This window comes from Barbatula barbatula (assembly GCF_947034865.1).
Source record: "Barbatula barbatula genome assembly, chromosome: 13".
NCBI lineage: Eukaryota > Metazoa > Chordata > Actinopteri > Cypriniformes > Nemacheilidae > Barbatula > Barbatula barbatula.
The window spans coordinates 896,191-911,527 of NC_136776.1; positions in this window are offsets into that span (position 1 = coordinate 896,191).

The window sequence follows — 15,337 nt, forward strand, 5'->3', positions numbered from 1 at the left end:
CTTCTAAAGGCGCAAGATCAGCCGTATTGTGATCGGGCATTTTATTTCCATCCATTTAATTGCATTTGACAAGCTACAGATGTGTGTTATAATCTACGTGGAAATGAGAAAGAGTTCAGTGCAAGTGTAATTTCTTTCAGCTTTCTGAATGGTTGAGACATATGTCATACGTTATTTTATCAAATATAAAACAAACTAAAGGCATATGTAGCATTTATACCATGATTCCGTAGCTGATGAAGAAATATTTAATATGAAAACAACTTTCCCCAGTGGACAATTAATACATCTATCTGTCTGTCTGTCTAATTGCATCCAGACTCTCTTTAACTCAAGTCTCTCGACATTATTTTATGATTAAAATGGGATGACCCCTTAACTGAACACTGGTTCTTAGTGTTTTTTTAACTTTAAAGCTGAAATGACCAGTAATAGTTAGAACTTGGTGTTCAACTAATACATGTGAAACCGTTATACAGGAGTAGTATAATCATATACTGTGAGTCAAAATGTGGATTGATTTATGACCCTCCTGTCAATAATCTGTCAGTCAGATCTTCTTTATGGCATGTCAATCTAAAATGACAGTAATGTTTTATGGCTGTTGTAGGAGGCTATGGCCCCCACTTCCTACAGTGCTCTATACCCCTCACCACTTCAATCTGGTTGCTTTTCTACTAGGGTACATGCTGTGAAAGACGTTTGTGTTTTGCAAATTAGAGAGAGAGAGAGAGAGAGAGATCATGTAAAATGTGTGATTGTGACAGGTTTTTGTAAAGAGTGAATTGTCTATCTCTCCCCCAGGCGTTTTGTAAAGAGTGATTTGGCCACTTCTCTCCTAGGTAAGTCATGTCATCCAGTCATTCAAAATAGCTTTTGTTTTTATGGCCTGTGAATGTAAAATGTTTAATATCCGACCTGTCTATCTAAACTCCACTCACCCAGCAATAAAAGGTGTTTTTCATCCTGCAGGCATGACAATGACAACCTGCTGTTCTCAAATTACAGAGTAAAAACCTGAAGTGTTGTGTCGTAAAAAGTGTTGAAATATTGGCTGTTTTTCGTAATTTAAAGCAGATATTTACTTTCGTTGTCTTAATAGCAATACAATGGCTCTAAACAGGACCGAGACTCCTAAAAATGCAACGGCCTGTTTGTCTACTGACGAGTGGATGGAATCAGAAGATTTGACTTTTGCTCCGTGACGTGCAGAACGTATACACATAACCCGTTTTATACATGAAAATTAAGTACTTTTAAAACGTGATTTTTCACTCGCCGGCAACCGTGTTGGGAGTTTCCAGTTCGACGAGACGCTGTGTGTCGTTGTACAACACTGATTTGGGTATGGAGAGGACCGTTCTTGACCCCTGTCTGTTTCTCCCAGCGCAAGACTGGTCGTTGTTTTACGACGCTGTGGCTTGTTGGAAAGGTGCTACTGATAATCTCAGTGTGTAACTGTTGTGGTGGGATGGGGAACACATGCTTTACAGGGTTTTTCAAACATGTGTTTAAGTTGTATTACAGGCATGAAAGAGCTCATCTTTTGTACTGTGTGATATGCGTGGGCCTTCAGACGGTGTTGTGTGTGATGCCTTACAAGTAGATAACTTAAAGAATAAAATGACTGTGGTGAGAAATTTGTCGGACTCTTGGGTTAATGTGACACAGGCTTGTGTCATCGGTGATGATTCATCAGAAAAGTATTAAAATCATCATAACGTTATGTCTACATACACGGTTGATGTTTGCATAAATCTGATATCCGTAAAAAAAGATAGTAATGATGTTTCTGAAATCGTGAGCGACTACATGCTTGATAAAGATATTTTCACATTTCTCTAGACAGCCTATGAATGTGTTTTTACTTTAAATAAATAAATAATCTAATACTTTATATGTCTGTGTCTGGTGAAATGACAACATGTCAGATCTCATGGAAAAGGTTTATTACACACCGTCTAACCCGGGGTCCTTATGTGGTAAAAACTGCTTAAAACTCAGGTGTTCGAGTAACTGACAAGCAAATTTCAGAGTGGCTCGCAGCAGAGGATGCCTATACATTACATAAAACTGCTCCTCCAAAATACAAGAGAAACAAAGTGTTTGTTTATGGTATGAATAAACAGTTTCAAGTGGATTTGGTTGATATGTCAGCATACTCAGATTTCTCTTGACATGTATAGATATGTTTAGTAAACATTGACTCGCGTCTTGAAGAATAAGTCCGGATCTGAAGTCTCAAAAGCTTTTGTTTCTATACTTGAAGATAAACGCAATTCCACAACTTCAGACAGACGGTGGTGAGTTCTTTAACAAACACTTTCAATCTGTTTCTAAAAAGTATAATATTCAACATTTTGCTACAGTCTCAGATTTAAAAGCTTGCGTTGTTGAACCCTTTAATAGAACTCTGAAAAGCAGAATGTGCTAATACACGTCGATAAGTAGATGTGTTACAAGATCTCACGCTGGCTTATGTTATGTCTTCATGACAAGAAGCACAGGTAGTAAATTGCTCTCATGACTCTTTTAATAACGTATCGTCAGCAGCACATGCTCATCTTTCTCTCACTCTATATCATTTTTAACATAAGGAACTTGAGTGCCATCTAGTGGAGCATTAATGTAACAACATCACATTTCCCCTCTTAGTTAAATGAATTCTTTCCGTAGCCAAAAATTGACATGAACAGAATTGAAGAACATCAAATTCTTAATGTAACAACAATTTCACCTGTATAAGAATACACTAAGCAACACATTACATGAATGCAAATGAGCCTTTAATAGAATATGAACAATTACTCAACTGCTATTCAGTACTTTATGTGAATGTGTGTTTCACCATCAGGTCCATCAGTTTCTGTGACTAATAAACATAGTCCTTTAGCCAACGTTGCTTTCCATGGTGCCGATTGTAAGATTGCTGATTGAATCGTACTTTTCAGAACTCTGTGGAAGCGTTCAATAGCTCCGTTTGCAGCCGGATGATACAGTGATGTACGAATGTGTGTAATGTCTCTGTCTTTCAAGAAAGCAGCAAACTCTGGTGAAGTAAACTGAGGCCCGTTATCACTCACCAGAGTGGTCGGGTTGCCATGTCTACTGAAGACGGAGGTAAGAAAAGCAGTCACCTGTTTTTTTGCAATAGATGCAGTAAAGGCTACCTCGGGGCATTTACTATAGTAGTCAGTCAGGGTCAGAGCGTATCGACAGTCCCACACAGCAGTCTCGAAAGGGCCCACAATGTCTATCGCCAGTTTTTCCCAAGGTGCAGATGGTAAAGAAACAGGCTGGAGAGGCACAGCAGAGGTTTTCGCAGTTTTGTCTAGTGAAAGACATAACTGACATGCAGCAATCTTTTCCTCCACAAGTGTGTCCATTCTGGGCCACCAGTACATTTCACGCAGGCGTTGTTTCGTTCTTACAATCCCCTGATGGCCCTCTTGTGCAATGCGGAGCAGTGACTCACGTAGTTCTCCAGGTACAACCAGGCGAGAACCTCTGAACACAAAATCAGCTTGCACACTGAACTCATGTCTCAGTTTGTTATATGGGCGCAGAACAGCATCCAGAGCAGCAGAAGATGGGGGCCAGCCACGGATAATTTTTGTGCGAAGTGCAGAAAGTTCAGAACAACTAGCAGAGGCAGCAGCAAATCTATCCTGAGATATAGCAGTCAGACCAGTGGACAGAAAAGCAACATATTCAGGCTCTGTATCTGATTCAGCATCCGAAGTAAAAGGCAGGGGCAGGCGGGACAAACAGTCTGCAGTGTAGTTTTCAGATCCAGCACGATACAGTGTAATTAAAACAGAGCAACCGAGCTATGCGCATGCCAGCTCTATCAGTCCCTTTTGTGGTCAACAGCGTCGTCAAAGCTTGATGGTCAGTCCGCAGAGTAAATCTACGACCCCACAAGTATGTGCTCCACTTCTCCACTGCCCAAACACCTCCTTTTCAACAGTGGAGTATTCCTGTTCAGCTTGGGTGAGTGTTCTGGATGCGAAATCAACAGTACGTTCTTGACCATTTGTGCTTATTTGCGTGAAGACCGCACCTAGTCCGTAAGCAGACGCATCAGTAGAAATGACCACTGGCAGCTCCGGGTCAAATAGTGCAAGAGCAGGACTGTTTACAAGTAGCTTTTTGACTTCTGCTAAGCTTTGTTGAGCTTCATCGGACCAGTGAAATCCACTCTCATCTCTCAGGCACGCACGCAGAGGCTGCACCACAGAAGCAAAATTAGGAATGAATTTGTTATACCAGGAGAGGAGACCAAGCAGAGAGCGTAACTGAACAGCATTCGATGGTGCAGGTGCATTGATTATCGCAGAGAGATGTTCCTGATCCAGCTGAATACCTTGTGCTGTCACCATGTGTCCTAAAAACTTCAAGCTCTGCTTTCTGAATTGGCATTTAGACTCATTTAGCACCACCCCAGCCTCTTTGAGACATTGCAGCACCTTATCTAGAGCTTGATCATGCTCCTGTTGCGAGCGTCCCCACACTGTGATGTTGTCTAGATAGTTTGCAACATTCGAGAATCCTTTTAGAAGGACAACCATCATCTTTTGGAATGCAGATGGAGCAGATGCCAGACCATAAGGTACCCTGCGGAACCTGAAGAGGCCCTCGTGTGTAATGAATGCAGTTAGGTCCTGGCTGTCATCATGAAGAGGTACCTGATGGTATGCACTTTCTAAGTCTATAGTTGAAAATACATTTGCACCTTGCAGTACGGTCATCATCTCCTCCATGTGTGGCAATGGGTAGCTGTCCACTATAACTGCTTTGTTCGGCCCTCGCAGATCCATACACATGCGGATCCCCCCCGTTTTCTTTTGGACCACAACAATTGGAGAAACCCAAGGAGAGGAGTCTATTCTTTCAATTACAGCAGCATGCAAGAGTCGTTCCAGTTCGGCGGAAACAGCATCTCTGACAGAAAAAGGTAAACGACGCAAATCGTATCTGACAGGAGGTACAGAGTCAGAAACGTTGACCTTGTGTGTGAAATCTTTTACACAGCCCAATGCAGTGTGCTGCGATGGAGGAGTAGACAGGGCTGTTCCATTATCAACAATGAAGAAGTGTGCAGGACAGGTAAGGCCATATTTAGATACTGTCCCAGGTAGATAGAGAATACAGACCTCTGGTAGTTCAATTGAATGCACTGAACGAGTCGGAGCAGAACGGCAGACTCGTGCAAAATGTCCAGTCTTATTACAATTTTTACATTTAGCAGATGCAGCAGGGCAGTTTTGTGCGTTTGCAAGATGTCCAGTAGAGCCACAGCGGAAGCATGATCGAGCTGAAGAAGCAGAATGAGGTTTTGATGAGGTACGTGTTTTAAATTTGGCCTTTGAATGCTGTCGTCCAGCTGCAGGAGTGGCATGTACGGCTTGTACTGGAGCAGAACTGTTTGTAGTCATAGATTTTGCCTGTGCATCAGCGGCCTCTAGCTGTGTGGAAATTGTAATTGCAATCTTCAGTGTCAATTTAGATTCCACTAATAATCTTTCACAAATGTGAGGGTTAGCAATATTTTCTACAAGCTGGTCACACAGCATATCATCAAGATTGTCATGAAATTCACAAGTAGTGGCCAAATCTCTCAATGCAGCAATATATTGCAGTACCGTTTCATCTGTCCTCTGTACTCGTTTCCTGAAGGCATGTCTTTCCAACGACCACATTTCGTTTTGGAATTAAATGCTCCTCCAAAGCTTTAACAGCATCTGCAAAATTGTCACCGGTGTTGGGCAATGTCTAAAATAGCCTCTGACCTTCAGTTCCGAGACAGTGAAGAAGTAAAGCCCGTTTTCTGTCTTCCGACCAGGAATCTCCAGTAGCATTGATGACGAGCATGTCATTCTCAAACATTCTCCGCCATGTTATGAATGGTACAGCGGGCTCACCGGGACAAGGCAAAAATGGACTGGGAAACGGAGCACTTACTGATACCATCCTCAAAAATCTTCCTCGTCGCCAATTTTGTTATGTCTTCATGACAAGAAGCACAGGTAGTAAATTGCTCTCATGACTCTTTTAATAACGTATCGTCAGCAGGAAAACATGCAAGCACATGCTCATCTTTCTCTCACTCTATATCATTTTTAACATAAGGAACTTGAGTGCCATCTAGTGGAGCATTAATGTAACAACATCACAGGTTATAACACCAGTTTTCATGGAAGTATTCAAATGAGACCAGTGGATGTTAACAAAAACAACGAAGACGCTGTGTTTCAAAATCTTTACGGACATAGGGATGTGCGACGTGTTAAACCGTTGTTTAAATACAAAATCGGCGACATTGTAAGAATATCCAAAGTGAGGGGTCCATTTGCCAAGGGTTATGAGAAAGATTAGTGTACAACGTGAAAAAAAGTGTGTACAACGTGACCCACCTATTTACAAACTTTGTGATTATGACATAAAGATATTATTGATGGTAGTTTTTACGAGCCAGAGTTACAAATAATATCTGTGAGCAAAAACAGTACGTTTAAAGTAGAAAAAGAAAAAGCAGGGTAGAATGTCATTTAGAAGACAGACATGGCTAGCGACGGATTTTATATCGTATTACCCTGCAATGCGTCGTTGACAGTGTATCCTGACAACACTATTTCTAATTATAGGAAATGCCTAGCCAACCCATTACATATGAAAGGTAAATGGGAAGTGGGCATTGTTGAATTTGAATATCCTAGAACGTGGTACACGTTTAATACTGAAGTCGGCTTTTTTAAAACCAATGTCGGACAATCCCCGCTCAGCGGGGTTCCTATCAAGAAGAAGAATATAACCGATGATGAATCATTGATGCGTAATAAAATGTCTCCGATACGTTACCGTATAAAAACGGGGTATTATGATGACATTGCTTCTCTGGTTAGAGAGATAAATGAGGCCCTTATGCTGATGTACCGCTCTCAGGAACCGCTCATATAGCCGGAGAAAATAAGCATATGGTTTGTTTGCGATATGACAAAGTGCATTATGTTTCTATTAACAAAACAACCATCACAGAGATTGGTATTGAAGTAAAGGACGACCAAAATACACACGTAAAGTTTTCATACGGCAAAGTTAGCGTTAAGCTTCACTTTAGACCTGTGAAACATTTCGTATAATAATGTCCTTATTCAACAATTATAATCATGATCCTGAACGCTACGTGGCTTACTATACGAACCAGGCAGGTGGCGCTCTACCAGGGTACGCCGGTGGAGCTGTTATATACGGAGGAGGTGTTGGGGGTCTGTTTAGATGTCTCTTTAGAATGGCCATACCTCTGTTAAAGCGAGGTTTCAACACAGCGAAACCCCATCTTAAATCAGCTGCAAAAAACATACTTCGTGATGTTGTCATTAACAAAACGTAAAGCACTTTTACCCAAAACAAACATCCACAAGACTGTTTGGGGCTATTGGTAATATCCCGTAAACGTTTGCTACGACCCCCAGGTGACAAGAGGAGGGGTCATTCTCAAAAGAAAGCAAGACGGTCATCTAAGAAGGTCTCAGTTGTAAAACGCAAGCGCAGGGTGACTGTAAAACCCTAGCACCATCTTCTAGACTAGGGCATTACTACACAGCATGTCAGAAGAGTTTGTAAAAAAAAATGGGTTTGGTTCACGGTGCCACTAACTCAAACAGCTATTGAAAAAATGCCTATGTAGAGATACCCCCTTATCGGCTATATCAGACACAGCACCCCTGGAGATTTTTATAGCGGGGAATGGAGAGGATTATAATAACACACTGTTGTTTTTGCTTCTCAAAATCACAAATCCAGACGGTACAGATATAGCAGAAGGTGCACCTGTAGGTCTGATTAACTATGCAGGAGCTACCATATTTTCACAGGTTGACGTATCGCTTGGAGACTAATCTCACAGAGTTCCAGCACATATCCACACCGGTGTGTTATAGAGTGTCTTAACTTCTTCAAACAATGTTTTCCGCCGGTCTGTTTTACAAAGATACAGCCGGACATATGGACTGTACAGATCCGGGGAGAGGAAATGCGGGTCTGACAAAGAGAGCTGCGTACACTAATGCCAGCAGTGTTGTAGAATTATTAGCACCAGTTCACAATGACATATTTTTTCAGGAAAAACTTATAAGGATTTTGATGTCCACACCATGTGTCATGAACTGCTCTGAGACATGAAGGTGAGATCCAGATGCAGCTTTATTAGAGGGCAATCCAAAGGCATAATCCAAATAACAGGTCATGGTCAAACACAGGCAGTCCAAACAAAGAAACAAACAAAACAGGCAGGGACCAGAGGCAAAAGAGTCATCAGGGAACAAGAACACAAAAGACAAGGAACCAGGGAAACGCTCAGAAATGCAGTAATAACTAAACAAGAGTTCGCACTGAATGGGTGTGTGGAAGTGGTTTATATGGAGTGACACTAACAGGGTGATGAGACACAGATGAATGTAATCAGTGATGATGAGTCCGGGAAATGAGTTAAGGGAGATGTAGTTTGGTGAGTGAATGATAAGTCTGATGTGGAGTGCCCTCTGGTGGTTCTCAAGGGCACTCCAGCTGGAGACCGTTACAGTATGACTAGGTGTAAAGACGAGTTTTGTCTGATGAGGGATGACAATATAAATTATAAAATAAATATTCAGTCTGTGTCCCTTTTTGTGAAAAAAGTTACTGTGTCACCAGCAGTACGTCTGGGTCATGCTCACGCACTGCTCTCTGCTAGGCCAAATACCCTATTGAGCGAGTAATATTAAAAAAAACATTCGTTGCCAGCTGGTTCTAGGAACCCTCCACATGTCTTTGGTCATAGCGATGGTTGATAACCGGGGTGTCGGACTGGGGGTAAAACCAGTACTGATTACCAAGGCCCCAAAGGAAGAGAGGGGCCTTGAAAAGTCTGGAATAAATATTATTTTACCTAGATATTTTCATTTCCTAATGAAATTTCCTAATGCATTTCAGATGAAACGTAAATTTTGTGTATTGGCTGAATAACTTGGTTGATTGACTGACGGTCTCATGATCCCACCCCACTTGCTAATGTGCCAAATGGTTTAGTCCATCTGCACGCAGTTTGTTAATGTTAGTTGAGCATCTGGTGGAGCGCTGTAGAAATGTCTTTCTCAAAGAAAGCCAAATCAGGACACCGAAAAAGAAAGGAAAGACAGGAGAAGGAAAGAAAACAAAATGATGGGAAACAGCCTACTGAATTCTTTTTAAAGAAAGGTGAACACAAACTAGAACACGAAATTTGAAGTGCTAAGCTGCTTGAATATCCCCGCGAATCCGCGATCGTTAGCGCTCAAAATGAACTGAGACAAGCCATTGAAAGAGCAGAACTCACACTTTCAGATGTAAATTGGGTTATACATGTAATCTCAGGTAAAGGCCACATAAATAAACTTTACACTAAAAATGCTTTTTGCATACAACACACCATTTTAATAGCGTCATTTTGAAATTGGCTTTAATATCTCAAATTAGCAATAGTAGGCTTATCAGTGTCATAGGTTGTTAGCTCATCGGTAGCTACAGGTGAAACTCAAAAAACTAGAATATTGTGCAAAAGTTCATTTATTTCAGTAATTCTAATATATAATATAGTAAATGTTTTGGTATAACTAATATATTATATAGACTCAATACATGCAAATTGAGGTTTTTCAAGCCTTTATTTGTTTTAATGTTTATGATTATTTATGGATTATAGTTTATGAAAACCCCAAATTCAAAATATGAACATTATGAAAAGGTTTTCATAGCTGTATGCCATAAAATTACAACAAATAAAGGCTTGCAATATCTCACTTTGCATTATAATGAGTCTATGTAAGAACATATGTACATATTGATAATATTAGTATATTAATATTAGGCTACCTTCAGTGGCATTTACTGAGAACACTCCAATGTCATATAAGCTATCTGTTCCCTTTGTGTTGTTCAATCAGCAAATAAAATATGACTGAATCAAGTCTTGTTTGGTTATCATACAGTACGCAGTTTGTTCATGTAGGAATTAAAAAACTAAAATAGTATGGGGGGGGTGAGCATGGGGGACCCTCAGGACTGCCTATGCATAGGGCCCAGGATCTGGTGCATCGCCCCTGGTTGATAATGATGCATTTACATCTAAAAACCAAGCATTGTTTATTGACCGCGAAGAATATTTGCACGGGTACACATTATATTCATTTAATTTGACTCCTGATGAGGAATGTTCTAGACATGTGTCTCTCATCAAATCTGCTAATATCAGAGACTAGAAGCACGGTTTCGACAACCGCTCCCCCGTACGATAAACCTGGTAATCTATGCTATTTATGACTCGATTCTTGAAATTTCAAATCGCAGACAGGTCTTGATTGATTACTATTAAAATGAATACCGTACAGCTCACAGTCTTGATGGATAAAATATCATGCAACTGTTGTGTGATTATTTAGCAGAAGAACGTCTAAGAACAGTACCATCTATGGTCATAATTAATACACACCCCTCAGGACTCCCCGGAGAACACTGGTTAGCCATATACATAACCAGCGATGGGGTTGGGTGCTTTTTTGACAGTTTTGGAAATAAACCCGATCATCTCGGTTTTCAAACACAAATCAGCCTGTGTGCAATACTCAAACAAGCAAGTCCAGAATTATTCGTCAGACACCGGTGGTCAACATTACTTATGATTATGAATACGTGATGAGTTTGTATACTGATGATTTAGATAAAAAAACGACACTATGGTGACAAAAAACTAAAAACCTACGACCATTATAATAAGAAAAATGTGTTTAGATGTATTCAATGTGTTCAGACTGGTAAAATCTATGCAGTAGCTGTTTTGTTGTTGGAAAGGACTGTATAATTTGACTGGTCTTTAAAGGTTTATGGCCGTCAGGGAGCATCGATTAGAATGCAGACAAGATGTTCGTTGAGGTGTTTATTGGGATAAAGATTTGAATATGAAGGTGTGTGTGGTTCTGAAACAAAGGTACAGGCATAAATCAGTAAATGTTGAATAGTTATAACATGCCTAACAGGTATATAATTAAACCAAAAACTATTAAAGATGAAATCCTCATTTTGTTATGTATGACTTAGATGCGGTGTTATAATAAAGGCTTATAAGTAAGCGAATACAACCTTAGAAATACAGTAATACAATATTTATACCTGTTCAAAGGTATAATTTTCTGCGCCATAACTGTAACAATATGACGTACTACATTTGGCTGAATATAAAATAAGTATGAACTGCAGAGTTACTCCTTAAATCAAACAACGTTACACATTGTGCATGAACAACGGAGAAAAGACATTATTTTAATTAAGATTAAATCTTCATGAACTATCAGCGTTCTCAAGAATTAAACTCTGGCGCAGTGCTAAATAAGCTCCGCCATTATACGATAATAATCAACATGCCACAACATCAATCTGAGGTGAAAATAACAACAAACTTCAGTATACTCACTGGTAGCTGCACGCACACAGTTCTAGAAACTCGTAAATGAATACCGTCAAGTATTAAAACAAATATAAATATAAACTTCACAGTCTCTCAACACCAACACTCTCTTCCAAACTTTCCTGAAAACTGAAACTTAACTGTCTCCTTCCGCACGCTGGTGCTGGGCACATTGACGCTCCTGATTGGGTGATTCTCAAGCAGCCAGTTTTGTCGTCCTTTTTCACAGTAGCGGTTTTAGGCAGGGGCGAACCGGGCGGCATTTTTTCATGTCACATGGGGGGCGGCACCAGCACGAGCAGTAAAGAAAAAACAACAACTGGGCCATCACAAAGCAGTTTTCTATTATCTATCGTTAGTATCATTCATTCATTGTGTGGGGATATTGGTAAATTGGAGCCCTGCCTGCATGCTGAGAAGGTGCCGTGTGTGTGAAGAGGAAAGGCGCGCAAGGGATAGTTATTCACCTCTGGGTGACCGGGTCTCTACCTCTAATGAAATAAGTCACACACCACCTCGACTTTCTTGCAAATAATGTAATGAATACAGGCCTATAGTTCCTGCACATTTTTGATTTTCTGAATTGTGTAAATGGCTCATAACAAATAAGTAATACAAAACGATTATGTGTCACCTCACCGAGGTGAATTGGTTTAGTCTTTCTGGCCGTGACTCGTTTCGTGACGCGAGGAGGAGGGACCTGTTGATGGTCGAGTGTCAGTTAAACACTGGAGTCACGTCATCTGCGGTTCATAAGTGTGGTCACACTATCTACGCTAAAAAAAAGGAGCGTCTACACGGGGTTGTACGGTTATGATCCGATTGTAAAGTCGAATTGTGAAAGGAATCCGCTGTCTGGATGTTATGGAGATGAAGGTTAGGATCGTGATTTTACAGCAAACAATAAGTGGAAACGGCATATGGCCTTTCATATATGGTGTGACATATTCTAAAAAAACATAGACCCTTGTTTAATAAATGATCAGTTGTTTATTTGATTTATTTATTTTTATATATTATCATTATAATTTTGTTTTGTTATGGTTTTATTATAGTTCTATTTATTTTATGCACATGGACTGTATTTTTTATTACAACAATGTTTTGTAATGCCATGTTGTTTTGTATACAACTAATTGTTTAATAAAAAAAATATATACATAAATAACCTATAATTCACAGAGATAAAAATCGAATTGTTTTCTGGAAACTCCACCAGATTCTTGTTCTATGTCTCCCCAAGTACCCTTGTGGTGATTTTTGGCTTCTTTCACTGTTTCATTTTTAATTACTGCACACCAAAGTCATTAACCATACTAACTAATAAATTCTCCTTGTTTCCCGTTTACATTTTTTGTCTTTGGGGTCAATATGACCCCATAATGTATATATGGATAAGGGATGAATAAAAACATATTTTGTATATACAAATTATATATTCTATCTTCCATTTACTTTCAATCTGTCAGCTAATGCTGTGTTTTGGGGGACATTAATTACTTTTTAATCAGTTTACAGCTAAATTCCCCAACTACACCATAAGCATACATATTAAATCTTACATTTTTAGGTGGTTTCTGATTATTGATCTAGGTGATATGTACAGATTTCTGCCATCTCCTGGTTAAAGATAAATTTACCGGTTTAGAACATAGATGTAATTACCGTATACATCCACCAGAGGCGCTTTTGAAAACCGTTCATTTAGAATTTGTTAAAACTTTAAGTGTTAAAACCTAGAGATTTTCGACCTACTTGCATGTTACTGAGCGAAGGCGACTTTATGAGAATTTCGAAATGCCAAAACGACGACAAAATGGGTAAGTTCTTCCTTATTTATTTATATTGCTTATTTCCAATATATGTGACTGTGATATGCTTGCTAATGAGTGCTTCGTTGGTAGTTAATGTCATTGTTATTATTGTGTTCATTAGAATATGACTACAGATTATATTAGATTACATTCCATTTTGTTGTCACTTTGCAAAGCAGGATACATTTAGTTGGCACTCTATGTACAGTTGGTTATATACAGTTTGTTATTATGTACAAAGTAATTAATCTGGGACCCGTTTCAGAAAGCAGGGTAAGTGCAAACTCAGTGTAAGGTAACCCCAGAAAACGGGATACTCTGGGTTTTCAGTTTCAGAACGTGAGGTATATCAAACCTGTGACCGTGGGGTAAGTCAAGCCTGTTTCAGATATCAAGGTATCTTATACTTAGAGTGAGTAACCATAGTAACCTACTCTGTGAACCTAACCTGGTCAGGAGCAGGTTTTATTCCACTAACCCGAGGTTTGTTACAATCTCCGCCCCTTTTAGAAGCGCGAGCGGTGTTGACATTGCCTTCGCCGTTTATTTATTTATTCATTTTCCTTAATCGCGCACAAGTTCGTAACACACACATTAAAATGGCATGTCCGTTTATTCAGAGAGAGTTAAATTTACGTCGGGAGAGTATATATGGTGAAGCCCCGTTTGGATGTTTTATCATATCCGGAGGATTCTTTATTTGAGCGATACAGTTTTTCTTTACAGTCCATTAAATATATTCACAATCTGCTTCATCCTTACATCACAAACCTCACTCGTCGTGGTCGCGCTCTTACATCTGAGCAGATTCTCTGTTACGTTTCTTTGCTAACAGAAGCTTTCTTTATAACACGGGGGATGCAGAACACGTTAGCAAGGCAACTGTATGAAGAGAAGTGTGCATCGCTCTCACGAACTTGTTATACATTTGTGTTAAGTTTCCTGTGAGAGCCATCAAAGAGGAGGTTCATAGGACTGCAGATGAATGGTGAACATCTTTCTGAATTAGGCTGATCAAATAAATGTGGTCTTGCTGACACCTCTGGAATTAGATAATAATTCAAATACCCTTTAGGATTTCCCATTGTGATTGGGTGCACATTTAAAAGGTCCTACTCGTCTCTGTTGGTCGGGGAGTGAGGCTTACACACAGCTCTTCACTCCGTTACACATAGCTGGAGCAGGGGCAAGCATGGCCAGTTTTCTGTCTTCTACAGCCACAGTGCTCGGTTCTCATATCCTCATAACTTTCAAAGCCAGTTTATTAAATATATCAAACATTTCCCAGTCAGGCATCCTACTAGCAAGAGCATTTAAACTCACCGGACTGAAGGATGTTTTTATATTTCATTTTCAGCTGCTGCCATGTTCTGTTTATTGCAGAAGGATTGCACCTACATGACAAAAATCGTAGGTATATATGTTTATATGTATATATATATATATATATATATATATATATATACAGTGCCTCCAATTAGACTGGCGAGAAATAAACGGAGCGCTTTTTGTCACGTGGCGTTGCCATGGTGAATCGTGTTATCTTCACTCAATTGATGATGTCTTTTTAAAGCTGCGATGATCACACGTAACCTAGAGTGAATTTACTCAGAGTGGATTGAACTCATTGAAACCAGCTGTTCTGAAACAGAAAACTCAGAGTAGAGATTATCTGAGTAAATCAACTCAGAGTTCATATTTTAACTCAGTGTTGCTTGAACCTCCTTATTGAAACGGGTCCCAGGTGTTCAGTCTATCCAAAATACAAATACAAAATACAAAAAAAAAGGTGGAACTGGATTTTCTTCAAGTGAAGAAAAACATTAATTGTGTGTTTTACATACAGAATTGTCTTCAAATCATTTGGAAAGGTAAGAACTATTCTTCAATGTTTTTATTTTAATTAAAGTAATTTATTATTTTTAACATTATATTAAGTTCAAGCTAAATGTAATTTCTGCTTTGTGTATGTCAACCATATTTGATTTTGCAGTCCAATAAAACATACATATCTTTTGAGGATATTTTCTAGAACATCCAAGGG